A 27,997-nucleotide genomic window follows, 5' to 3' on the forward strand; every position below is an offset into this window, starting at 1 on the left:
CAAACAGATCACGTTCTCTGTGTCACACAGAGATAGCTGTGACTCTGGTGGATTGTTTTGTTAAGACTGATTACACGGAAGTAGTGCAGAGGAAGAAATGCTGGTGGAGTATTAGGTAGCAGGAAGAAGTGAGTGTTTCTGCTCTGTGGCAAGAGTGCAACTCATACTGATCTCTGTAAGAATGCAAACTTCCCATTATGAACTTTGCACATTTGTCAAGACATGCATCATAGAAATTATAGATGGAAACTGCCCCCTTCCACTCCACTCTCCCAGCTAGGTCATATCAAGTCTATCCCTCAGTTTGTGCAGGTTTGTATAAAGTATATTTTAAAGTGCTTTATACAATTCAGTTCTAAGTGACTGAAGCAACAGAACTTCCATCACTTCCTTTGGAAGTGTGCTGTAATAGGCCTGATGCTTATGAAATGTTCCTGACATTCTAAGGTTTTCTTTTCTTTTAATACACTATGGTACAGCCCAGGATGAATTCTCCTAGTGGACAGTCACCAAGCTGCATATAGTGTACTTGTAACTATGTCAGTGCCCAGGATATTAGCAAGACAAGGTGAGTGAGATAATATCTTGTATTGAACCAACCTCTGTTGTTGATAGACAAGTCATCAGGCTGCTTACAAATGGACCCAGCCTTTGGATTCTACATGCTATTCAAACTAACTGCATCTGGGCAGTGTCCTATTGCTTCATCTATCTAATTCTATGGGATATTCCGTAGGACATAGGGATGTAACTCCTTTAATCCTTTTGGGTAAAATTATAAAGTGTCTAACAGACTGAAGACCCTAAATCTCACTGTCCTTCAATGGGACTTTGTCTCCTAAGTCACTTGGCTACTTTTGAAAATTACCCTTTTCTTTGTTCTTCTACTTTTTATCAAGTTCTTTATCCATTCACACCTCCTGCTACAGATGTTTATATGATAGGTTTAAATAGAAGTTTTTCATTGCTATGTGAATTATGCAACCACTACATGTCTACTCAAAGGTTTTCTGAAAATCCATTGCAGATACAGAGTCTTCTTCTAAATCTATCCTAGATTTATTTTAAGGGCTTGATCCTGCTCCTTTTTAAGCCAATGAGAAATATAACTCTTATTAATTTAAATGGGAACAGGGATTGGGCCCTGATTTAGCAAATGCTATGATTTGCTCCATCTGGGAATAAAGGTGATTTCACAAGTTCAGCATAAGAGTCTATAGTTTCAGGAGATGGCTAAAGTAACCCCTTTTTGTTGAATATTGGTGTCATCTTTGAATATCTCCAGACAAGAGGATTTGTCATGTGTTCTAACAGGTTTTTAGTTTGAGATCTGTCTTCAGTACAAATATGCTAAAAACTACTGATTTGATTCTGATCTAGGAGAATTACTAAACTATGCTTAGTAAAATATCATCTTCCAAACAAATTTTAGCTTGGGATTTAACTTGTCCAAAAACTTTAAAGAGAATTTGTCTAAAGGCAAAATGTTAAAAGCTGGCTTTGAGCAGACATATGGAAGTACAGTTGCACGTAATTACTGAATTTTTAATAACGTGGTTCAATTTAATGTTTACAAAATATTTTTAGATGCAGAGCTTCAGTCACATCTTAGAAATTAGTAAGTGCCATACACACTGAAGGTAAAATGTAATCCGTTCTGACCCAAAACAGCAATAACTGAAAGGCAATGACTGCCATTCAAAAGTGAACATTTGCCAACTGTTACAACATTTGTTATCCGACATACTGCATCATTTCCTAAATTTACAATAGAAAATAATGTAGAATGTCAGAGATCACTGTGAGAGAGAGATAGCAATTAAATTTTAATTGCTTAACAGCCTTTAATGGCAACACTATAATGAGCTGGTGTTCTGAATCCAGTTCCTTTTGGAAATTCATCACACAAGCCATGGAATCGGTGTTGGCAGTCCCAGCAATTAGGCCAAACACTGAGTGAGTATTAAGAATGAATTACCTTTTCCTCCCCAACCATGATGTAAATGTGTCACATAAACAGGATAGAAGGGAGGATGCGAGCTTATTCAGTTTCTACCTGTGCTTATATCTGTTCTGTGGATAAATAAAATACTTCAGACTCCAGGGCTGTGAGACTGCATCTTTTACAAGTACAAAATTCACTAAAAAGAAATCTGTTAAAGTAATTAATCCCAGCTACAAACAAATAAAGAATTAAGATATAGGTTCTCAGAATCCATAATATGATCCCACCTTGACAGATTTTGGTTTGATATCACAATATAGATATCTAATATCTAAATATTAGACAGATATCTGTTAGTATAAAGACTATGTATTGGTCCATTTTAGAAGCGAAGATGTACACATACAAAGCCTTGACACTTTACTGCTCTTGATTACACTCCTGACAAAGACCACCCTTATTTAGGGATTCAGTTTATCCAATCTAACCGCAATTATTTATCTCAAAAATACTGACTCGGGAAGGTGAGGTTATGGAAAGTACCATGCAAAAGAAATCAATCTCATTTCCATTTCTTTGTTTATTATCTGCTATTTCTGAGATCATTGACTCTAATTTGGAACCTAACCATTCAAGAGATAACACCTGTAATTCCCAGAGCACACCTAATGGATACTGCAGTATGGAGCGCAGCATTGATCCATACTGATCAATGACTCAACACTGCAACATAACCATGGGTGATATGTTGAGTACTCATTTGTTGATCATGCCAAATCAATATTACATTCTAAGCAACAACCAGTTCTGCTCAGTATTCTCTTAGAAGGACCTTGTCATACAACTCTTTCCCCACACTTCAGACATGAAAGTTAAAAATGCCATAGAGGACAACACATTTTTCTCCTGGAATGATATAATGTACATGTGGTTACTCTCATGCTTGCCTTACATTTACAGATATTGCATTGTTATGTTCTTTACCTATACCACAATCCTTAATTAGCATTTTAACAGGGGAAAATTATATATGCTGGACTGTATTATATGTGGTGACTGTTTTCATGTCAATAGATGTGTGAATGTTCTCACTAATTTGTAACATTTATACTAGGTTTAGCATTTTCTTGTGCCAACTATGCATCCTTTATTACTAAAAACCAGGTAGCTGCAAGGAATTCTGCATGTTAAACTTGATGCTGATAACTGTGTAATAGTCTAACGTAAAAATAATCAGTTAAAGTTCCAGAGTGCCAAACCAAAATAATTTACCTTGGAATGACTAAAGAGGCCTCAGTAGACACCACGATCTGCAGGGAATCACATGTATCATACCAACAGTTTCAATCTGAGTCTCAGGAAAGATCAACTCTTTAATTCCCTAAAGCCAGTTTAGGACAAAAAATAACCTGTTCCAATTTTCAAGGTCACAGCAGTACCTTCAATTCCTTTTACAGTCTCAACTGTCTATGGAAACTTCCAGTTCTGAAATTCTGTGCCCTCTTACCAGAACTCTGAATACTTTCAAGTTCTTGGTAGGGAAATAAAAGGTTATGCAGCTGATGATTCAACTGACTTGTCCTCTTTCAAATTCTCCTTTTCTAATTAGGCTTTGATTCTTTCATTCTCCAGTGGATGGACAATGCATTCCAGTTTAGTTATGCTTGAGTTACACAAACAGATAGGGAGATAAAGAACTAAAACTGCAAGGCATTTGAGGCTAACATAGTAGGAGACATTTAAAATTACATCACAAACATAATAACTAGGGCTGTCGATTAATCGCAGTTAACGCACGCAATTAACTAAAAAAAAATTAATTGTGATTAATTGCAGTTTTAATTGCACTGTTAACAATAGAATACCAATTTAAATTTATTAAATATTTTGGATGTTTTTCTACATTTTCATATATATTGTATCCTGTGTGTATATTATTTTTTATTATAAATATTTGCACTGTAAAAATGATAAAACAAAAGAAATAGCATTTTTCAATTCACCTCATACAAGTACTGTAATGCAATCTTTGTCATGAAAGTGCAATTTACAAATCTAGATTTTTTTTTGTTACTTAACTGCATTCAAAAGCAAAACAATGTAAAAATTCAGAGCCTACAAGTCCACTCAGTCCTACTTCTTGTTCAGCCAATTGCTAAGAGAAACAAGTTTGTTTATAATTACAAGAGATAATGCTGCCCTCTTCTTATTTACAATGTCACTGGAAATTGAGAACAGGCATTTGCATGGCACTTTTGTAGCTGGCATTGCAAGGTATTTACGTGCCAAATATGCTAAACATTCATATGCCCCTTCATGCTTCAGCCACCATTCCAGAGGACATGCTTCCATGCTGATGACGCTTGTTAAAAAAAAAAGCGTTAATTAAATTTGTGACTGAACTCCTTGAGGAAGAATTTTATGTCCCCTGCTCTGTTTTACCTGCATTCTGCCACATATTTAATGTTACAGCAGTCTCAGATGACGACCCAGCACATGTTGTTTGTTTTAAGACCACTTTCACTGCAGATCTGACAAAATGCAAAGAAGATACCAATGTGAGATTTCTAAAGATAGCTACAACACTCAACCCAGCTTTAAGAATCTGAAGTGCCTTCCAAAATCCAAGAGGGACGAGGTTTGGCGCATGCTTTCAGAAGTCTTAAAAGAGCAACACTCCGATGCGGAAACTATAGAATCCGAACCACCAAAAAAGAAAATCAACCTTCTGCTGGTGGCATCTGATTATGAAAATGAACATGCATCTGTCTGCACTGCTTTGGGTTGTTATCGAGCAGAATCTGTCATCAGCTGGATGCATATCCTCGGCAATGGTGGTTGAAGCATGAAGGGACATATGAATCTTTAGCACATCTGGCACGTAAATATCTTGCGATGCCGGCTACAACAGTGCCATGTGAATGCCTGTTCTCATTTTCAGGTGACATTGTAAACAAGAAGCGGGCAGCATTATCTCCTGCAAATGTAAACAAACTTGTTTCTCTGAGTGATTGGCTGAACAAGTAGGACTGAGTGAACTTGCAGGCTGTAAAATTGTACATAGTTTTACTTTTTAATGAGATTTTTTTTGTACATAATTCTACATTTGTAAATTCAACTTTCATGATAAAGAGATTGCGCTACAGTACTTGAATTAGGTGAATTGAAAAATATTTGTTTTTTTTACAGTGCAAATACTTGTAATCAAAAATAAATATAAAGTGAGCACTGTACATTTTGTATTCTGTGTTGTAACTGAAATCAATATATTTGAAAATGTAGAAAACATCTAAAATATATAAATAAATGGTATTCTATTAACAGTGTGATTAATCATGATTAATTTTTTAATTGCATGATTATTCATGATTTTTTTAATCGCTTGACAGCCATAAGCTTAATCTACTACGAAGAGTTATATTTTCTGTAACCTAAAGTAAACAATTCAGTTGTGCAATTTAGCAATGTTGAGTGCATTACATTAGAACCAAGCTTCAAGAGGTCTGATAGAAAGAAGATTATTGAAAGAACCAAAGTTACTGAGATCATTTGAGAAACTTGTTTCAGAATCCAGATAATTTTTCATAAGAACGGCCATACTGGGTCAAGACCAATGGTCCATCTAGACCAGTATCCTGTCTTCCAACAGATACTTGACAGGGAGTGAACAGAACAGGGTAATTTATCGAGTGGTCCATCCCTGGTCATCCAGTCCCAGCTTCTAGCAGTCACAGGCTTAGGGACACCCAGAGCACGGGATTGTATACCTGACCCATCTTGGCTAATAGCCATTGATGGACCTATTCTCCATGAACTTATCTAATTCTTTTTTGAACCCAGTTATACTTTTGGCCTTCACAATCAACATCCCCTGCCAATGAGTTCCACGGGTTGACTGTGCATTCTGTGAAGGAGTATTTCCTTACGCTTGTTGTACACCTGCTGCCTATTAATTTCCTTGGTTAACCCCTGGTTCATGTGTTATGGGAAGGGGGTAAATAATACTTCCTTATTCACTTTCAACATTCATGATTTTACAGACTTCTATCAGACCTCGCCTTGATCATCTCTTTTCCAAGCTGAATAGTCCCAGTCTTTTTAATCTCTTCTCATATGGAAGCTGTTCCATACCCTTTAATCATTTTTATTGCCTTTCTCTGTACTTTTTCCAATTCAAATACATCTTTTTTGATATGAGGTGGCCAGAACTGTATGCAATATTCAAGGTGTTACTATACCATGGATTTATATAGTGCATTATGATATATTCCTTTCCTAATGGTTCCTAACATTCTGTTATCTTTTTTTAGTGCTGTTGCTTATTGCGCAGATGTTTTCAGAGAACTATCCACGATGACTCCCAGATCTTTCTTGAGTGGTAACAGCTAATTTATACCCATCATTTTGGATGCATAGATGGGATTATTTTTTTCCATTCTGCATTACTTATCATTTATCAATGTTGAATTCCATCTGCCATTTTGTTGCTGAGTCACCCAGTTTAGTAAGATCTCTTTGTAACTCTTTGCTTTGGACTTAACTATCTTGAGTAATTTTGTATCATCTGCAAATTTTTCCACCTCACTGTTTACTCATTTTTCCCTATCATTTATGACTATGTTGGCCAGCATTGGTCCAAGTACAGATCCTTGGGGGACCTCTCTCCACTGTGAAAACTGATCATTTATTATGCCCCCTTGTTTCCTCTCTTTTAACCAGTTACAGATCCATAAGAAGACCTTCCCTCTTATCTCATGACTGCCTACTTTGCTTAAGAACCCTTGTAAGGGACCTTGTCCAAGACTTTCTAAAAGTCCAAGAATGGTATATCCACTGGATCACCCTTGTCCACACAATTTTTACCCCCTCGAAGAAATCTAATTGACTGATGAGGCATGATTTCCCTTCACAAAAGCCATGTTGACTCTTCCCCCAACATACTGTGTTAATTTATGTATCTGATAATTGTGTTCTTCACTATAGCTTTCAATCAATTTGTGTGGTTCTGAAGTTAGGCCTACTGGCCTGTAATTGCCTTTAGGATAGCCTCTAGAGCCTTTTTTTAAAAATCAGCATCAAATTAGCTATCTACAGTCATCTGGTATAGAGTCTCATTCAAATGATAGATTACATACCACAGTTAGTAGTTCTGCAATTTCATATTTGAGTTCCTTGAGAACTCTTGGGTGAATCCCGTCTGGTCCTGGTGACTTATTACTGTTTAATTTATCAATTTGTTCAAAAGGCAATATGTTGTACACAGCCATGATCACCTGAAAATGCATTTACTGTATATTATACATTCATATGTTCTGTTTTGTTCTGTGAACATAGCAAGATTCTAGAATGAGGGTCTATAGATTTTGTCATTTTGTTTTCTGAAATGTAATTAAGTCAGGTGCATTTCTATATCCGCAGTTTTGACCACTATCATCTGATTGTGTGGATGTGTGCCCGTTTTAGGTCAATTTTTTATAGACAATCACATGAATGTTTACAAATTGTTTCTAAAAACAGAGAAGTGTAATATTGTTGATTACACAGACACAGAGCATCAGCTTTTCCTTCTATATGTATGTCTATACATGTCATTATCTAGGATAGTCAATTTATTGGCACATTTTAAGGTTTACTGAATAAAAAAAATCATATGTTTCAGTAAATGCCAGTGATTTACATCATGCAGAAACAGAACATCTTACGTAACACATGTGCAATAAAAGCAAACAGATGTTTGCAGTCTAAGCGCTGCACTAATGGAGGAGGTATGGCACTGTATCAAAGGCAAAACACAACATATTCAGAATTTCCCACTAGAGTTTTAAGTGCAGCTGCCTAATTTTGAATAAATAACCAATAAGATATCCCAAACCACTTTGTGGCATATTTCCATTCTTAAGGTAAGAATTTATAATTAATCGCTAATACTTAAAGTCCTCAGATAAAATAGGTTTGAATTTCAAACAGACTAAGAAATTAGAGACCGACTAAGAAGATAAAAATGTACAGTAAAAATAATGACTTATGTTACAGAATTCACATATTAGGAGAACAATCAGTTTTTAATTCATAGGAATATGACACAAGTACAAAAAATATACCCCTCAGGGGTCCTGACTTGGGGGTTTCAAATGGAACCTCCAAGATTAGGCAGTTACCACACAGAACTGCAGGAAACCCAGCAGCACTGAGAACACACATCAGTGGAAGCTCATTGGGCACAAGTCAAGACCCTTTGAAAATGACGCTGCATATATCTATTGTATTATGAAACAAGACTGTTCTCAACCTGTAGGAATGACTGGAACTTTGCACTACAGTATCCACAAATTTCTTGTTTCATTATTCCTGGAAGTAACCTCAGCTGGTTTTAAATGAAGCTGAAATTATACAAACACTTCCTACAAATAAAATTAATCACATGTAATAAGAGAAACTGCCCACTTCCATTCTGCCTTCACCCTAATTCTTTATATTAAGGGCCACCACAATTACTACCAATGGGTGTGAGTCCAGGAATAAGAATAGTGCAAGACCTAAAACCACTGAAAATGTTTCAGTCTGTAAGGTGAAAATGCTGAGTTTTGTATTAAGAAGTCCTCCTGGCTAAAACTGATTTCAAAGTAATCTGTTTCCCTAGTCCTGATATACTGTACAAAGAGCATAAAAGTCTGAGGACAAAGAGATCTCAATTTTGTTGATTGAGGCCACAATTTAGCAAAATGTTTAAGAACATGCTTGTGCTTAAGTCCCATTGATGTCAGTATTGATGACAGAGAAGTTTCCTGGAAATATACTTTTTTTGTCTTTCAGTGTTTTGCTGAACCAGGAATTGATCATGAAAATGACCAACCCCTCTATAAAATACTGTATTACAAACAAACCTCTGCATCAACAACACAGCCTTGTACTCTCTCAATCACTGGTCACAGCACCAAAAATTAGACTTAGTGTTGACTAATTTAGCAAAAAATAAAACACAACAGGAAATACTGTTCTAAAAGAAACCAGGCAGATGCAGCCTGTTAAGGGCCACAGCAACTATAAATCTAGTTGCCTGAAATGGGAGTTGTGGGTGCTCAGCATCTTTCAGGATCAGGCCCAAAGTTGTAAGAATTTTAGTTTTGGAATGCTTACATGTGCTACTGAAATATAGCATGGAATAAATACAGAAACAAATAAATCAATCAATAGCACAAGCCTACCTAAAGCAGTCTATTTGACAGATAACACAAGACAGACGCGTTGAGCTAATTTACTATCCATAGTCCATTGGCAGAGACATTCCTAGCCTTCATTTTCAGCCTAGTGGTTTTCCGAACTTTCCAAGACAGACAAATAGCACAGAATGGCTGATAGAATGATGTGTCACATCTTATATGATACAGGCTCTGTGTTTGTGCCTGCAAGGACCATTGGTTTTTAACCTTCTTAAATTTAAGTACTGATTTTTTTTTACCTGATCAAGCATTTTAAAGTTGTGATCAATAAATATAAAATTTGAGCAGACTTCATGGAAGTACTTTAAACTGAGATTAATTTTTAATCCTCTAAGCAGAATTGACCAATCATTTATTATCTAATAATTTTATGTCTCTTGATCAGGGAAGAGAAAGGCTGTTCCCCAGCTTGAGATTGTCCTTCATTTGCATGACTCTTAAAACACATGCACTCAGGGCAGCTGGCACTGTAAAGCAACATAGGGCCTCCAAGAGGGAACACAATGTTTCAGTCTTAGGTTGCAGCCCTGTGTGTTCTTCATAACTACATTTATGAATGTAGAGGTTCCACACAGCCAGGTGGGGCTTTAGGATTTTAGAACAGCAGTTGCACTAGGAAATATACAGATTTTGAGTTGCATTTTAAATTTCCTAAATAGAACAGCAAAGACAGCAGAAGTAAAAAACAAAAACAACAGATGCCCTTTCAGAAAATATAATCTGTATATTTAATCTTGAGGCAGCTGCTGTCTTCTCTTCAGCTAAACTAATATGCCCTGCCTACACTTCTTCATTACCATTAATCCTAACAATGACTCAATGTAGGATCTGCAGAAGGTTCTTATAAATGTTGTCCCACTTGACCCCACCCTTTTGACACCTGTCTCTCTTCAAGCTATTCCTAGAGATGTTGCTTGCAGCTCGGCAACTGCTGACGGTTCTTTTCAATTAGGCATATGCTTCAGGGGAAAAAAGGAATTTACTTAGGTCACTTGAGGGCAATGAAATCACACATGCCATATAAAATGCTTACATTAGAAAACGATAGCGTAATAGAATGGTAAAACCTTTAACAAAACCCTACAGGGAGCACACAATTAGTACAGCATGCTCATCTATTATTGCTAGCTCTCTAGTTACATTCTGAAAGTCTTGCATTTTCTTATTGAAAAAGCATTAAGATATCAAAATGGAAATGTGATGTGCACAGCCTCTACTTGCTAATGTACAGGAGCTCTCAATCCCAATTACATGAAAAATTTAAAAAGTAAAAATAAATAAACAAAGCAGTGGCCCTGAAAAACCTGTTTTATCAAGAAAAAGACAGTTGTTGTAGGGTGAACAGTCAACTCTAGTTTATTTACCTTGGAAACTTTTAAAAATATCCTTAAATACTATAGTTCATGGATTAAAGAAAGAGAAATATTAGTTTCCATATTCAACTTTTCTTTTACAATAAAACTTTCATGATAACTACATCCAACAGCCTCAGCTCTAAAGTTAACACTTTATTTGCTAAAACCACAAATGGATAAGAACACTCCTGAATTTAATGCACCAGCAGTGTTTCACTCAGAACCAAGCAAAATCATTTTTGTCTAAGTAATCAAAGCCTTTGTCAGAGAGTAATAACTTCACAGCTCTGAAACGTGAACAAAAATTTCCAACTCAGTCCTCTCTGTGTTAAAACTCGGACTGTCAAATCAGAGTTCTGTTTCACTTCAGTCCTCATGTTTAGACAACTAAAGATGGTGCTATAAGTACATACATATACACAGAAGGCCTGATGGGGCACAACACCTTTGCTTAGATTCAATATGTGCATCTGTAAATCTGACATCTCTTTAAACTGAACATCATCAATGTACTTCATTATTTTCCTTGGAGTTAAACAATTAAAATCGACACAGATCCAAAGACAGGGAGATACCTTGTAGAAGTTAATTACATTATTTAACCTGGAATTAACCTTGAAAACAAATCTATAGCTTTTTCTCCACCAACCATTTTAAAGTGGAAACTTTTCATCAGTGTTTCAAGGCGTATTAAAATGGAAGTGTTCTACTACGTGGGCAAAACTCATTTAAAAAAATACATATTTACTGATAAAAAGTATCAAGGAGAAAGGCTATAAAGTTTATGCAGCTCAAGGTAATAGCTTACCAAAAGAGCCTCACCCATTACTGCCAGCTGCTCCACCCATAAAATGGCAGAAATATTGTCTTATGACCCAAATGCCATAAATATCGTGGGTTTGTGGGATGGATTCCCCCCCCTCCGTTTTGTGGGTTCATGGACCAAAAAAATTGCTGGAACCAGTTTAACCAAATACAAAAGTAGAGTTCCTTACATACAGCTCATTGGCAGTGAAAGCGCTATTTAACCACTTTGTACAGGGCGGTGTTCCCAGTTTCCAAGATTACTTTACTCGCATATCGTCACAGAGAGAATGTTTCTGTCTATCGATGTGTGAAGAAATATGTCCATTTTACAGATAATGGGCTCAGCAGAGTAGATTAAGAGGGAAGAGTGATCTAGTGCAGGGGTTCTCAACCTTGTTTGAACCACATCCTACATCTCTGGCTTTTTTGCATGGGGAAAGGGAGGTATGTTTTTGTTTTTAAACTTGGAGGCCTCATGTCACTTACTCAAATTTATACCAGCTGCTCCTCTGTCATGACTCAGGGATGGTCAGGCCAAATTTGAATGGTGTTCTGATGTACTTTGCCCCCCTAGAAAATTTGACAGGCCCCCCTCACAACTGAGAAACTCTGATCTTGTGAATAGGGCATTGGATTGAGATGCAGGAGACTTGGGTTCATTTCCCAGCTCATCCTCAGACATTTCTTGTGACTTTAGGTAAATCACTTAATCTAGGAATCAGAGTAGCAGCCGTGTTAGTCTGTATTCGCAAAAAGAAAAGGAGTCCTAGTGGCACCTTAGAGACTAACCAATTTATTTGAGCATAAGCTTTCGTGAGTTACAGCTCACTTCATCGGATGCATTCAGTGGAAAATACAGTGAGGAGATTTATATACACACAGAACATGAAAAAATGGGTGTTATCATACACACTGTAAGGAGAGTGATCACTTAAGATGAGCTAATACCAGCAGGAGAGCGGGGGGGGGGGAGAAAACCTTTGGTAGCGATGATCAAGGTGGGCCATTTCCAGCAGTTAACAGGAACGTCCGAGGAGCAGTGGGGGGTGGGGGAAATAAACACGGGGAAATAGTTTTACTTTGTGTAATGACACATCCACTCCCAGTCTCTATTCAAGCCTAAGTTAATTGTATCCAGTTTGCAAATTTATTCCAATTCAGCAGTCTCTCTTTGGAGTTTGTTTTTGAAGTCTTTTTGTTCTAATATTGCGACCTTTACGTCTGAAATCGAGTGACCAGAGAGATTGAAGTGTTCTCCGACTGGTTTATGAATGTTATAATTCTTGACATCTGATTTGTGTCCACTTAGAACAACGCTTCCTCAGCTCTCGTCCCCTAATGCCCCTACTCTACTTGCGCTACATTGATGACATCTTCATCATCTGGACCTATGGAAAAGAAGCCCTTGAGGAATTCCACCATGATTTCAACAATTTCCATCCCAACATCAACCTCAGCCTGGACCAGTCCACACAAGAGATCCACTTCCTGGACACTACAATGCTAATAAACGATGGTCACATAAACACCACCCTATACCGGAAACCTACTGACCGCTATTCCTACCTACATGCCTCCAGCTTTCACCCAGACCACACCACACGATCCATCGTCTACAGCTAAGCTCTACGATACAACCGCATTTGCTCCAAACCCTCAGACAGAGAAAAACACCTATAAGATCTCTATCAAGCGTTCTTACAACTACAATACCTACCTGCTGAAGTGAAGAAACAGATTGACAGAGCCAGAAGAGTACCCAGAAGTCACCTACTACAGGACAGGCCAAACAAAGAAAGTAACAGAACACCACTAGCCATCAACTAAAACCTCTCCAGCGCATCATCAAGGATCTACAACCTATCCTGAAGGACGATTCCCCACTCTCACAGACCTTGGGAGACAGGCCAGTCCTCGCTTACAGACAGCCCCCCAACCTGAAGCAAAGACTCACCAGCAACCACACAACAAAAACACTAACCCAGGAACCTATCCTTGCAACAAAGCCCGTTGCCAACTGTGTCCACATATCTATTCAGGGGACACCATCACAGGGCCTAATAACATCAGCCACACTATCAGAGGCTCGTTCACCTGCACATCCACCAATGTGATATATGCCATCATGTGCCAGCAATGCCCCTCTGCCATGTACATTGGTCAAACTGGACAGTCTCTACGTAAAAGAATAAATGGACACAAATCAGATGTCAGAATTATAACATTCATAAACCAGTCGGAGAACACTTCATTCTCTCTGGTCACTCGATTTCAGACGTAAAGGTAGCAATATTAGAACAAAAAGATTTCAGAAACAGACTCCAGCAAGAGACTGCTGAATTGGAATTAATTTGCAAACTGGATACAATTAACTTAGGCTTGAATAGAGACTGGGAGTGGATGTGTCATTACACAAAGTAAAACTATTTCCGCATTTTTATTTCCCACACCCCCCACTGCTCCTCGGACATTCCTGTTAACTGCTGGAAATGGCCCACCTTGATTATCACTACAAAAGGTTTTCTCCCCCCCAGCTCCCCTGCTGGTAATAGCTCATCTTCAGTGATCACTCTCCTTACAGTGTGTATGATAACACCCATTTTTTCATGTTCTGTGTGTAAATAAATCTCCTCACTGTATTTTCCACTGAATGCATCCAATGAAGAGAGCTGTAGCTCACGAAAGCTCATGCTCAGATAAATTGGTTAGTCTCTAAGGTGCCACTAGTACTCCTTTAATCTAGGAACTGTTTGATCTGTGTCTATATAACAGCACCTAGTACAATGGGGTCCTGGTCCATGGCTGAGGCTCTAGGTGCTACAATAATATAAATAAATACCCTGTGCCTCAGTTCCCAACAGTAAAATGGCAGTAAAACATCTCTACCTCCCAGGGTGTTGTAAAGGTAAATTCTGTTAATGATTATGAGGTATTCAGATCAGTACCATTAAGTATCTAGACAGAATAGAATCCAATGGATTAAGAGTGTGTATTTCTCTTGGCATGTGTTTCTCCTGTTCTTAAAGCTTCTATTTTATTTACAGATATCCCTGAGAAAATCTCTTATCTTGTACCCTACCTGAGGCACAATAATATAAAGTTTCTTCAGGTACCATAAACTGAAGCCCGCAAAGATGGGGTGGGAGATAAGGTGAGTGAAGTTCAGAAGCCACAGTCTTTGCTCCTCGTCCTCCGTTCCCAGACTCCCTATTGCTGCTGAGTTCCATCGAAACCGATGATATTTCAGGAGGATAACATGGTATGTTCAGATGTTGGCCCATGTCTAAGAACTCACTATCTACTTTCCTTGCAGATGATCCTGTAAAAATGCTATACTGAAGATACAGCATTGCTGTTTTATGTATGTAACTCCCATTAATATATCACTTTGAAGGTCAGGAGTTTGGAAATATCCTGTATATTTATGAATGAGAAACTAAATTAGCATAAGTGAATTTTAACGTTGCCAATTCCTTATCACAAATGAATGTTTTAGCCAGGAAATATTACATTACAGGAGCTTGCAATATAACTGCTTACTGTTAGGCATACATTAATATATCTTGCAACATTTTGAAAGTTAACTGTTTTGTTTCTAGTGTGATCAACTTCTTAAAAATCTTCTAAATTTTTAGAAATATTCATGTAATTTTTTTTTTTTTTTGCTATTTTGGCTCCCAGGAAAGATACAGACATACCAATTAAATTCTTAACGCAGATTTGTTGTGACGAGATTATCAGTCAAAGCTTAGTGCAATGCCATCATATAACAGTGAACCACCAGGATGAGGGAAATGAAATCACCCTAGAAACAAAGTCTGCACCTGTTTCTGTCAAGTTTTCTGTACACGGTATTCTTCTGTGGAAGGTACCTCTCAGAGGGATCAGGTAAACTAAACTTTCATTTGTAATTTTTGTATCATCAGTGCAATAGAATTTGGAGGAAGTTCTATACTTAGCTGCATTTTAACATTGACTGTCCTGACGTACTGTACAACAATATGCAATTAGAAGGCTATTGAAACATATTCTTTCAGATTTCCACTTTTAATGGCATTCTTACCGAGATATTCTTCAAAGAACTCTTTTCTCTCTGGATTCAAATCAGAATCTATTGTAAAGGCTATCAGAATCTGTAAATGTTCCCTAAGCAATCCACATTTTTGTTTTGTACCTTGACAACTTTTCTTTTAGGAGAACAAGTTTAGTTTACAAGTTTAGCAAGATCAAACCAGGCTTATTAGTAAGTAACTTGTGCTTATTATTATTGCAGGTATCCCCCTATTCCATGTACAGCGAGCAAGAACATATCAGCTGAGCTCCAGTCATACCAATCAAAATGAAGTATACTAGAAACTACGGAATGAAGAGATATTTCACTTTTTTAAAAAATGCACTAAACGTTAAAAATAAGGGCTTTTAGTGTGTGCATATTAGAAATTTTGCATTCTGCAGTTTGCAGAGATTCAGACAGTTAATCAAAGCATCCTAGCTTTATTTCCACAGTTTCAGCTTGCATCTGTGTTCCATCAAAGATAAGAAACTTTGATAATCTCTTTGGTAAAGAAAGGTGTATCGGAATTAGAAACACATGGAAAGTCAGATAAACTAAAATAATTACCCCACACAGATGTTACTGTGCACAAGAGACATAAATTGTCTAGAAGTATTTCTAAAATGTGCCAAGCCGTTTTAGGACTGAACGAGATACAAGAACAAGACTTAATAGTAGCACTCTGATTTCCTCCTCATTCTAACAAGGCCGCTTCTAAAATGAAAGGGACTTACCTGCTTCTCCATTTTTATACTGTCAGTTACTGTTCTTTTCCTGAAATTCTGTTTGCTTGTTTCTTTAAGTTGATAGTTCCTCCAAGTAGGGTGCTTTGTTGCCTGCTTGTGCTGGTTTTCTCAAGATCAGCTGAACTGTAGTCAGTTTGATTCAGGAAGCTGTGCTCTGTCCAGCCTACTGATCACTCCCACTCTCCAGGGTGTGTGCTTACTCGTCTCTCTCAGTCAGACTAAAAACCAGGCAAGCTCATTTCAGTGTAGCATGTTTCCTTATATAGGTAAACAAGCACTCCAATCCGGGTGTAAGAAGCTAATTGGAAATAGGTGTACGTTAGTTAACTCCACAAATACCAAATGGTTTGAATGCATGTAGTTTGCTAGCGAGCACTGTAAAAGACCCTGCAAAAGGCATGTGGTACCTGTTTAATTTAGAGCATGGTTTATCATCTATTCAAATAGTCATTGGATTAAAGCTAAGATAGTCTGCATTATTACAGAACATTAAACAGAGTTTTTACAACAGTGGCACGACACCCTCATCATCCAATGCTTTAATATTGATGAGAGAAACAAAGCACAACAGATGACACTGGTACCTGAATCTGTGTGTAAACACAGGGAATCTGAGAGTTTTTAAACGTTAGCAGTGCTCAGAATGTGTAATACAAGATTACAGTAAACTGAATTTTACGTGCAAGAAGTAAAGGCTACAAATTATTAAAACAATAAAATAGAACAGAAAAGACTGGGATAAAAAAAGCTTGTTGTATCCCATCTCCAATTCCTTTGTTTGAATTTTGGGTATTTTTAGCATTTAAGCTCTTTGGGACAGGGATCTCCTTTTTATATCTATCATACTATCATACTGCCACTATCATACCTTGGGATGCTTTACAGAAATCGCTAGACACACAAGGTGTCCCCTTAGGGCACGCATGCTTCTAAAGGAGTGGCTATTTATGTGAGGAATTGTGGAACTAATACATCTGAATTTTTCATGTATCTTTAACTCCCCTCAACTGCACTCTGCCTACTAATCCATTTCTTCGTGGACTGCTTCTAACTTTTCAAAACCAGAGCAGCTTCAACAGTCAGGTAATTCATTAAAAATATCACAAGTTAAACACATTCTTGGCTGACTCCAGTCAGATCAAGACTCACCTCTTTGCCAAAGCCTTCCCTTCACAATAGAGAGCACTGCCAGCATAATATGGGGGATATCAAAAGATGAGAGGAAGTAGAAAGAAGCAAAAAGCGAAAAAGAAAAAAGTGGATAAAAACTGGAAAAGGGGAGATATAGTGGGGAGAGATACTAAATATTAAGTACAGATATATACAGTCCTTAAAGGAAAAAAAACAACTTTTCATTCTTTCATGCCAAACATATACAGCCGCATGGCTCATGACAGGCAATATTCAGTCCTGAACCAGCAACAGGTATTACGTCTGGTAACAGGTGAGTTATTAGGGTTAGAAATATCAGAAAACCAGAAAGATAAGGCTCCTCTCTTTCCAAGACAGCAAGACTTTTTGTTTAGCTCCAAGAACCCATGATATATGGGATTTTAAGAGCCGTAGATTAGTATGTACTATTTAGAAAAGCTATGTCTGGTCATTTTGAATTGTTTCAATACTTCATTAGTTAGAATATTCCTCTTCCTCTGCATCATGAGGCCTCATGATACTGAAGAAGCCTGGCTTTACAGGTAGAGAAATATGAAAAATGATTCCAATAAAAATTATAAAACACTCCATAAATACATTTAAAATAGTCTACCTGTAAAATATGTGGCATATACCAAATACCTGACCATAGGATGTGGTATAATGGTCTTCATGGGATTCATTTAGGATCATTTAAATAATTCACTTGTGGCTTCACTACTTGTAGGTAAGTTGGCCACGCCAAACTCATACTATTATGATAAAAAACTATTTGTACTGCACAACACCATGTATTCTCTCCCTAGAAGTAAAACATGTGACAAATCCCCAATTACAAATCAACTTTCATCTTAAGCAAGTCAAATTTGCACCTGTACTGAAATCAGTTGGATTCTCCAGTTGATAATAAAACGGATAATAAACGCTTGAGAGGGCTGATCCTGACTCTCAGTCCTGATACTAGTACCATTCTTCCAGCAAATCCACAGCCCCAGAAGCAAATCACACATCAAAAACTATTCCTTCCCACTACTCACCTCTGTTCACACATGGGTCCTTCCACCCATACCTATTACTTCTCTCTCCGTCCCCTCCCTCCACCACATCCCCAAAACCTATTCACCCGCTGCCTCCCCCAGCTCAGCCCTCTGTTCACCTCCATCCATGAGCCAAAGACTCTAAAGATAATCAATATCTGGATTTGAATCCATCAGGAATACTCACTATTTATCTATAGAATCCCAAAATTATGGGTTTGTCATATCCCTAGTACGTGGCATAGTGATCACACTTTAATAGTTTCTTCAATTTTGAAATATACTACTGGTTTGGGAGATAGTCTCTTTACTTAAAACAGAGAGTAGCAGTGGAACTAGCAATCTCTCAAATCGTAAAAATGTTTTCACTACACTTTCACTGAGTACCTACACCAAGGAATTAAAATAATTCATATTAGTAATATATTACATGTAGTCAGATTGTATTTAAATGGCTGCTGTAATGTACAGTATGGCCTTTTAGCAGTATCCAATTTTGAGAGTTGAAAAGTCATGGAGACTGATTGCTTTCATTTACTTTCCTGTCGTTCATGTACTGTCTGCAAGTGATGATAGGATTATATTAATTACACTGGAATCAACCTCGTATATTAATAAGTTGCAAGACATAACATTTGAGTATGATTTTGGTCCTGTAAAATATTTCTTTTTAAAATTTGGGAAATGGAAGGGTTGATATGAAAAGGATCAGGAATTAATGCAAGTAATGGCAACAGTGGGATTTCCAGTGTACTCTGGGTAACTTTAAACACAAAGCTTACAATTTAACTATACTGTGCCATGCTCCTTTGGAGTGATGGTACCCTGTTTTCCATTCTCAGCATTCACTAGAAGCTCAGCAGAGATTATTGTATTCTCCACCTTTTATCTGGCATCTGTTTGTAATTACAATGAGCTTTGTTTACTGTGGATAAGGACAGTCTCTAAGGAGGACCTCAAAGGTCAGTGACTAATCCAGTGAACCGCGCTGCCTCTTCATGACTGCCAATTGTTCTCCTAAGTAGCTGCATTCTCTACAGTGCAGGCGACTATTCATGAGACCTATTCTTACCTCTTAAATGAGTGACTTGCTTTCATTTTCCCTTCATAACTTGTTCATAAAATGCACCCGCATTTCAGTGGTTACATAGTGATGGAATCAGTATCATGCTCAGAAACAGAAATCCAGTAAAAATTGCAATTTTCCCATGTTGCCTGGAGAATTTGGAGAGATCATAAAGGGGAAAGGCCTGGCACCAAAAAACTAAATAACCAATGCCCATCATTTTAATAAAAATCACAGCCTGCCTTCACTATTCAAGTAACTAGCTTAAGAATTCCTCTCACTATAAAAATCTAAAGTACGAATTCAATCTCTTGTTACTGAACTCTGCATTTGATTGACCACAAGTATCTGTATAGGCCTGGTAAGCTATCACATTAAAATAATGTTTCTGCAACCTCCAGTCTTCTCTAATCCATAACTTTCTGAAATTTTCCCTCTTTAGGTTGAAACTGTCCATGCTTGAACACCACGATAAACTGGCTACATATATTGAAGCCATTGAGTTTAAACGAGGGGAGATGTGCAACATTTGGTTGCACAACACTATTATGCTACAGTTTTAGGAGTTAAGCTGCTCTTGCACTCTTGAGATCTTGACTCCATGAAATCAATTGCAAAACTCCCATTGAATTTACTGAGGACAGGATTTCACCCTCCCTCTTGGTCATGACATCTCTTAATCACCAGTATACCACCAGAACAATTTATGTGGGACTGCTCCTTTCTGACAGGCCAACAATTCAGTAGTTCATGTTCTTTTTCTCCATAACATCACCCAGAACTGAAGACAGATAAATCACACACTTTCATGAATGGCAACAATATGTATTTCCTCAAATAAAATTGACATATTCAATCCAAATGAGATAAGATAAAAAATGTATTAAAAAAAGGAGAAAACCACACATAAAACTCAAGAAATTGTCTAAATTATTCCTAAAAAATGCCTGATGTTTAACCGAACTCATAGAACATTGGTTACAAAAGAAGAGTCTAAAAGGCTACCATATTACAGTCTCTATTTGACATATTACAGTCTCTGTGTCTCCTAAAGCTGCACTGTGAAGTTATACAACTCTCCCTCCCTATAGACAAGAACGTTGGGCTGACCGAGGCCAGACAAGAAACCTCAAACTACTTTCATTCAATAACTATATGTATGTTCTTAATATTTCCATGTCATGGAAGTGATTGTTTCTAAAATAGATCAATTAACCCTGCATACTTAAAATGGAGAACTAGCACTCTGAGGTTAAGGCATTATAATTCTATTAATACAGATCAATCAAGTATGTAAAACACACAACTATGAGTTTTCCCCCCATTTTATCCTTTTTCCCCAACAAATGCACAAAATAAAATTAATGCAAGAAATTATATTAATGAAACATTTAAGTTGCAAATGAAAAGAAGCCAGGAAGAAGTCAGGAAATGAAAAGGTTACGGGTTTCAGAAAATGCTAACTTGTTCATGTTGCACATACTATATGCAGTATTTTAAAGTATTGGGTCAATTGTTAAGCACGTAACTGATCTGTATGGATCAGTTCACTATAATAAAAAGTGAAGGTTGTATAGTATTTTCTGATTTGGGTATTTAATTTTACAACCTTAACATATTGCTTTTAATAAAGCATTGCTTATAACATTCTACCATATCTATTAACCTTTACATAGGAACAAAGATGTCAAAACATGCTAAAGTCCTGTGGATATTATTTTACCCTTGGAAAAAGATCACAGTGGTTTCTTCTTCATCTCTCACAAAATGTTTCATTAAAACCTTTGTAATACAACAGTCTTCTACCAAGTGTAAGGGCTACTTTAGGCCTCAAAAACATGTTGATACAAGACCAAAAAAATCATGGGTTTTTTTCATGAAATAAATTAAAAACTCAAAGTTGTGGGATCTGATGAAGCAATCGGTATGGAAGGCAGCAGAAAACTATTTGGTACTGAGGAGCTTAAATGTATTAGTAGGAGAAGTTAATGAAATAATGATAATAATGTTATTAAGATTAGAGGGGGATTAAAATACTCTGGAAAATAAATAGTAAAAATGTATATGTTCTCAGCATGGACAATGCCTTCTGAGACCCATGAGAAGACTATTCAGAATATCTAGACCTACAAGGGTCTCATGGGAAGTACTTAGAGCTAGATTCACAAAGAAAATTAGTTGCCTAGATAATAACTGGGATTCAGAAAGCCTGAGTTTGGCACCTAGGCTCCTTATACAATGAATTGGGAGAGACCAGAGTGGAATGGAATGGAATGGAAACCACATTTAGAATGGAAATCACAAAAGCCAGCACATGCTAGGTGGCTCCTCATCTAAATTAGCCAATGGGGGATGCCTAGCCAAAGCCCCACCCTTCTCTCAGAAATAGGTGCCTCCCTCTGCTTGAGAGCCTCAGCTGAAAACCCTCTCTTGGTGTTAGGCACCTGTGCCGTTTCTGCAAGAAGCCATGGAGTGAGGAGGAACTTATAATTTTTAGCTGAGTAGTCAGAGCACTCACATAGGATGTGAGAGACCCGCAGTTCAGTTCCCACCTGTCTGCTGAGGGAGGGGGGGTGGGATTTAAACAAGGGGTTTCCCATTTCTCAGCTGAATGCTCTAGCCACTGGGCTATTCAAATGTGGGGCTCCTTCAATCTCTCCTGCTGACACTGTTCCACTTTGAATGAATTATGAAAGAATCATTGGAGCAGGGGTGACCGGACCCTATGTCTCCCACCTGCTAGATGAGTGTTCTAATCACCAGGCTACAGCATCATTGTGATGGTTGTGCACAAGAGCTCTCTTCCCTAACTCCCCTCACCCTCAGTGGATTCTCTCATTATTTAATCACAGTGCAACAGCTTCAGCATAGGACCAGAGATTTTAGGCACCTACAGGGTTTGGGGCAGCTAAGCAGGAGTTTTGTGAAAGTGGCGGTTAGGTGCCTACATCCTTTTGTGAATCCAGCTCTTACTTCTTAGACCTTAGGAATCTAGACAGCAGAACATTTCTCCAAGTCTTTATCAAAATCTGGGATCTCAACCACTAAGCCAGGCTGTAATTTGAGTTTGTTTTACAGCCCTTTAGTCTTTCAAGATTTCCGTAACTAGCCAGTAACTATGACCTTCCTTCAAAGCTTTACAAATATGTTAACTCCAGGGCTATTTAGAACAGTTCTGCCTTTATTTGATCAGATAGGGAGCTAGCTATCTGAATGTCAAACTAATTAAGGTGGGATAAAGATCTTTGAGCTTGGAGGATGGAGAAAATTGTCATGTACGGAACAAAACATTATGGGTCAAATTATATTTGGCCCTGTGTGGGCAAACCGAGGGGTGAGTACCACAGCCCAGCACAATCCTGAAGGAGGCCAGCATCAGTTGGCTGACTATACTAGAGAGCACATGGGTGGGTGAGAGCTAATGGTCCAAAGCAGATGTGCCTGAGAATGATAATGGAAGGCCATGGTTACCCTGAGCACCAGACAGTACTGGAGGGAAACTTGTTACACATTTTAACCTGCTCACCCACATCCCTCTATGCTTCTGGAGGAAGCAGTGCTCAGGCAACATGCTTCCTTCCCTTACTCACTGAACATCTCTGCCTTTTACAGACATAATTTAGCCCAAGCCTAATAAAAAGGAATAATGGATAAAAGATAGCCCCAAATTAAGATTAAATTAAAAATAAAATTCAAGTATCTATACACAAAGATAAAGAGCATGGGCAATAAATCCGAGGAATGTGGTCACGTATGTGAGAAAGTAGACAGAATGATGCCTGCCATACATAAAACATGATAGGATACATTGACAGAAATGGAATTTCATTATTTATGGATAGAATCTATGGGCCAATTCAGTGTTGGGGTGAATTTATATTTAAATTATCAGTACATTTAGTGACATAGAATTGCCTTTCAGGAGGAAAAGGCAACAGTAAATCTTTATGGATTAATGTAATGCAGGAAAAGCAAAGTGGATGGGTGACAATAGACTGCCACAAATCTGACTCAAAATATATAGGGGAGGGGATGAAGAGATCGTTCTAGAACACACAAATATAATGAATATATTTGCGTAAAAATTGGATCTCTGTGGACTTCCTGAAATATTTGGAGAATAATTTCTTGTTCCAAAAAGAGGAAAACGTACCAGGGATACTGCAATTTTAGATTCAGCCTTGGTACAACAAACAGACAGTGGAAAGACTAATGCCATATGGAAAATATATACATTTAAATATTATTCTTGAGAGTGGAGAGGTAACAATTCTTGCATTCACATCACTGAAAAGGCCTCATTGAGGATAGCATGAAGCGCTTTGGGCATCTCAGTACAAACAGAAGTGATAAAGAGAGAAAGCAAAGAAGGGCAGTAACAGTAAGAAAGTTGGAAGGTACCACAGGAGGAACAAAGTGAAAAGGAGACATTGTTTAAACATACCAGAGAGTACATATGAACCGTTTTTCTGTTTTAAGGGAAACCAGGTGAAAGAGGGGGAAGACTTATTCAAAGTTGACCAAGGATACATTAAAAGAAGTAATGGTCTTCACCTAAAGAAGAACAAGTTAAGATTAGATACCAGGAAAAACTTCCTAATAAGAGCTATTAATCAATGGAACAGCCTGCCAAGAGAAGCCACAGAGACATCGTCAGAGGAAATACTTAGAGAGAGATTAGATAATACACTCAGACGAATAGTATAGCAGATAAACCTGCACTACAAGCACGGGGCTGGACTTGATAACCTCTTCCAGCCCTAACTTCTGAGTCTTTGCTTTATGCTACATATTAATATATGTAGCATAAATATTTCCATCACAATATTAATTAAAGGCCAGATACTGAAACATTCACCCATTCCAGGAATCCTTAGTCACATGAATATTCTCATTGAAATCAGTTTATCCCAAGTTGTTTCACATGATAGAAAAATCTCAGAAATGTTCAGAAAATTCTCTCAGAAAATGTCACAGTTAGAAAATCCTTCTGTCACTGTCTGCCAGGTCCTAGTTTGAGACCAAAGTATGGGAGACATTTCAAATTAAGGTTTTAGATTCATCTATTCAACAGAGATGGGGAAAATTGCCTTCCCACCTTTCTTTCTGCCTACACAAAAGTCATCCACTTCCCAAGGCTTGTTAGTGGATGGAAATTGTCGGGGGAGGTTGGAGGACCCTGACAAACCTCCTAAGGCTTGGGATGATGAGCCTTCTAACACTTGTGGCATGTGTGAAGAGGGTCCCCCAGCAAACCCCTTCAGGCTCATAGGGACATGATGTATCCATGTGGAGCCCTATTCTTATGCACTTCCTAGCATCTGCAGAAATGGGTCCCTCCTATAGAGGAGATCCACAGTAAGAGAAGGAGAGTCCTCCCCACAATGACCTTGATCTCTCTATTCCCAGCTCTCACAGAGCTCCAGCAAGGGACCAGTGGATCCAGACAGATACACAAGAGTAGGCTCTTTTTAGGAAGTCAGCAGGCAGTGGGACAATAGCCCTTCCAAGCTCCCTGCTCTCTCCTCAAGGGTTACTTAATATTTAGCTAATGTAATGAATGACCTTGCTGGTCTCTTGTACTGAAATATATCATTAAGCCACACAAACTGTATTAGCTCTGCCTTGTAGCAACACCCTGAGCAAATTAGATATTCAGACTACCTCATCCTTCCATAATAAGCATCATTTTAGCAATCACCACAAAAATCAAGGTATTGAGCTTTACTATGCCGTGGTTGCACCAACTATGGGTTACTTTATGTTCATACGCCACCCAGAGAAAATAAAATGCTTACTTTACAAATTCCCAATTGAACAAATAGCACACATCAGGCAATTATTCCCCAGTCCTCATTCAGGCCCTAATACTGGGAGCTGCAAAAGGTACTTAGAACTTTGCTGCTGGGCCCTACAATTACATATTAGCCACTTATGCAAGTGTCATTAAGCACAGTAAGCTTGCCTGCATATATCAGCATCCTGGTCCAGATCATGAAATCAAAGCCCTTGCAATAAAAATATGGTTGTTAAATGGTGACAGAGCAACTCACTTAGTATTGGAGACTTACATATGAAACTAAATATAACCAAACATTCTATGTTGCCAGAACTCCTGCAGCAAAAAGAAGGTGAGAGGCTGATATCTCTGCAGTGCCAGAATTAAGATAGCTTGGCTACCTTACTTGTGCTTTCCATCCTTTTCAATATTTGGGTTTCTTTTTTAAATTTAGCCTTAGATTCTCTGAATTTGTGTATAGGCATGTGTGTTGTGTGAGCAGAGAGAAAATAGACCATAAGCTTGAGTAGGAAACTTGAGAACGATCTCTTACTCAGCGGTCCTTCACTTTATCAAGACCCTCATGCAACACATCCTGGTCCTCTCTAAGAATCTGAAGACCAATAACTCTATGATTTCAACTTAACTCCACAGATTTGATTATTTCTAGTAGTCAATTGGCCCACCCATGATGGTCAAATTGTCACATGAGGAGTTTAAAGAATTGGGCACTGATGTGATATTTTGCCATAGGATATATTATTCACAGAAGCAGATATAAATGGCAAAGTATTGACAAACATGGAAGTTTAATTAACTCCAGTGTCTAAGAAAACTTTTCTGCTTTTAAACCGATATCTAGGTACTGGAATGTATGCATTGTCCTGGGGGCTCCATTACCCAAGCTCCAATATTTGCTAACTTAAATGTTTATTTTCCTATATTGCTTGAACACCTCTCATTATTCTCTCTTTTCCAATAACGTTGGGAATGTAACTGAAGGGAGAATTCGACAATTGCTCAGCCTCTTATGGTAATTGCTGTGACACTTATTTTTATGAATTTGGACAAACTACCAGCTGTCTTCAAAAGCAGAATATGATTGCCCTTTACTTTTAAGCAGGAACGTTTAGTTTAAAAACAGTCTTAGAATTACGCTGCTTGAAGAGGAAAATAAAAGTTTGTTTTTGGGGGGGAGAGTTATAAGGGGGGCTGCTTTTTTACTGCCTGATAGTACCAGGTTAATTTAAAAATATTAGCAGTCATTTAAAGAAAATCCAGGAAGTAAAAGGAACTTTTATTCTCTCAAAAACAGTCCCATTCCTCTCACCTTTCTATCGTAGCATATAAGCTTTCTGTATCAGGGAACTGATGGGCAGGATCCCCTGGGAGAATAACACGAGGGGGAAAGGAGTCCAGGAGAGCTGGCTGTATTTTAAAGAATCCTTATTGAGGTTACAGGGACAAACCATCCCGATGTGTAGAAAGAATAGTAAATATGGCAGGCGACCAGCTTGGCTTAACAGTGAAATCCTTGCTGATCTTAAACACAAAAAAGAAGCTTACAAGAAGTGGAAGATTGGTCAGCATGGATTTACCAAGGGCAAGTCATGCCTGACTAATCTAATTGCCTTCTATGACGAGATAATGGCTTTGTGGATGAGGGGAAAGCAGTGGACGTGTTGTTCCTTGACTTTAGCAAAGTTTTTGACACGGTCTCCCACAGTATTCTTGCCAGTAAGTTAATGAAGTATGGGCTGGATGAATGGACTATAAGATGGCTAGAAAGCTGGCTAGATTGTCGGGCTCAAGGGGTAGGGGCATTGCCAGCAGCTCGAGGGACGTGATCGTTCCCCTCTATTTGACATTGGTGAGGCCTCATCTGGAGTACTGTGTCCAGTTTTGGGCCCCACACTACAAGAAGGATGTGGAAAAATTGAAAACGTCCAGCAGAGGGCAACAAAAATTATTAGGGGACTGGAACACATGACTTATGAGGAGAGGCTGAGGGAACTGGGATTGTTTATTCTGTGGAAGAGAAGAATGAGGGGGGATTTGATAGCTGCTTTCAACTACCTGAAAGGGGGTTCCAAAGAGGATGGATCTAGACTGTTCTCAGTGGTAGCAGATGACAGAACGAGGAGTAATGGTCTCAAGTTGCAATGGGGGAAGTTTAGGTTGGATATTAGGAAAAACTTTTTCACTAGGAGGGTGGTGAAACACTGGAATGCGTTACATAGGGAGGTGGTGGAATCTCCTTCCTTAGAAGTTTTTAAGGTCAGGTTTGACAAAGCCCTGGCTGGGATGATTTAGTTGGGGATTGGTCCTGCTTTGAGCAGGGGGTTGGACTAGATGGCCTCCTGAGGTCCCTTCCAACCCTGATATTCTATGATTCTATGATTTTTTGGCACCAGAAAAGTACTTTTTTTTCCTTCAAAGCACAGGAAATTTTCTCTCCTGGAATATACACTAAAAAATGAAGCATGAAAATTGACTTAAATCTTTAAACAGTTAATTTTATTTTACATAAACAACTGTTACTACTGTCAGAGGAAGCTAAATATACTGCAGGTGCCATAACAAAAAATGAAAATGAGTCAAATATGCCCTTGCTAAATACAAAGTGAGATGCATGTAAATGAAACCATGTCTCTTAAAGGCCTGCCTCCTCCCCTTTGGAAGGCAGGTGTTTAAAGGTGACTTGCACTATTTAAAAATAAATTAGCTCTAAATTATGTGCTGAATACCTGGGAAAGCAAGGGTAAAAGCACCTTATGCTGAGACTCCATCATCTGTCACAAGCTAAGTAGGCGTAAGATTAACCGGGGTCTGTTCT

General features: G+C 38.1%; 1 protein-coding gene across 1 annotated transcript in view; it reads right to left on the reverse strand.

The window, feature by feature from the left end:
* MID1 (midline 1) overlaps positions 1–16,328 on the reverse strand; it is a 328,093-nt gene extending 311,765 nt beyond the window's left edge. The window contains exon 1 of the mRNA XM_078854053.1: positions 16,116–16,328. The gene's annotated coding sequence lies outside the window, so the exon portion shown is untranslated. The remainder of the gene's footprint in view (positions 1–16,115) is intronic.
* Positions 16,329–27,997: the final 11,669 nt, after the last annotated feature.

This window comes from Lepidochelys kempii, chromosome 1, assembly GCF_965140285.1.
Source record: "Lepidochelys kempii isolate rLepKem1 chromosome 1, rLepKem1.hap1, whole genome shotgun sequence".
NCBI classification, from domain to species: Eukaryota; Metazoa; Chordata; order Testudines; family Cheloniidae; genus Lepidochelys; species Lepidochelys kempii.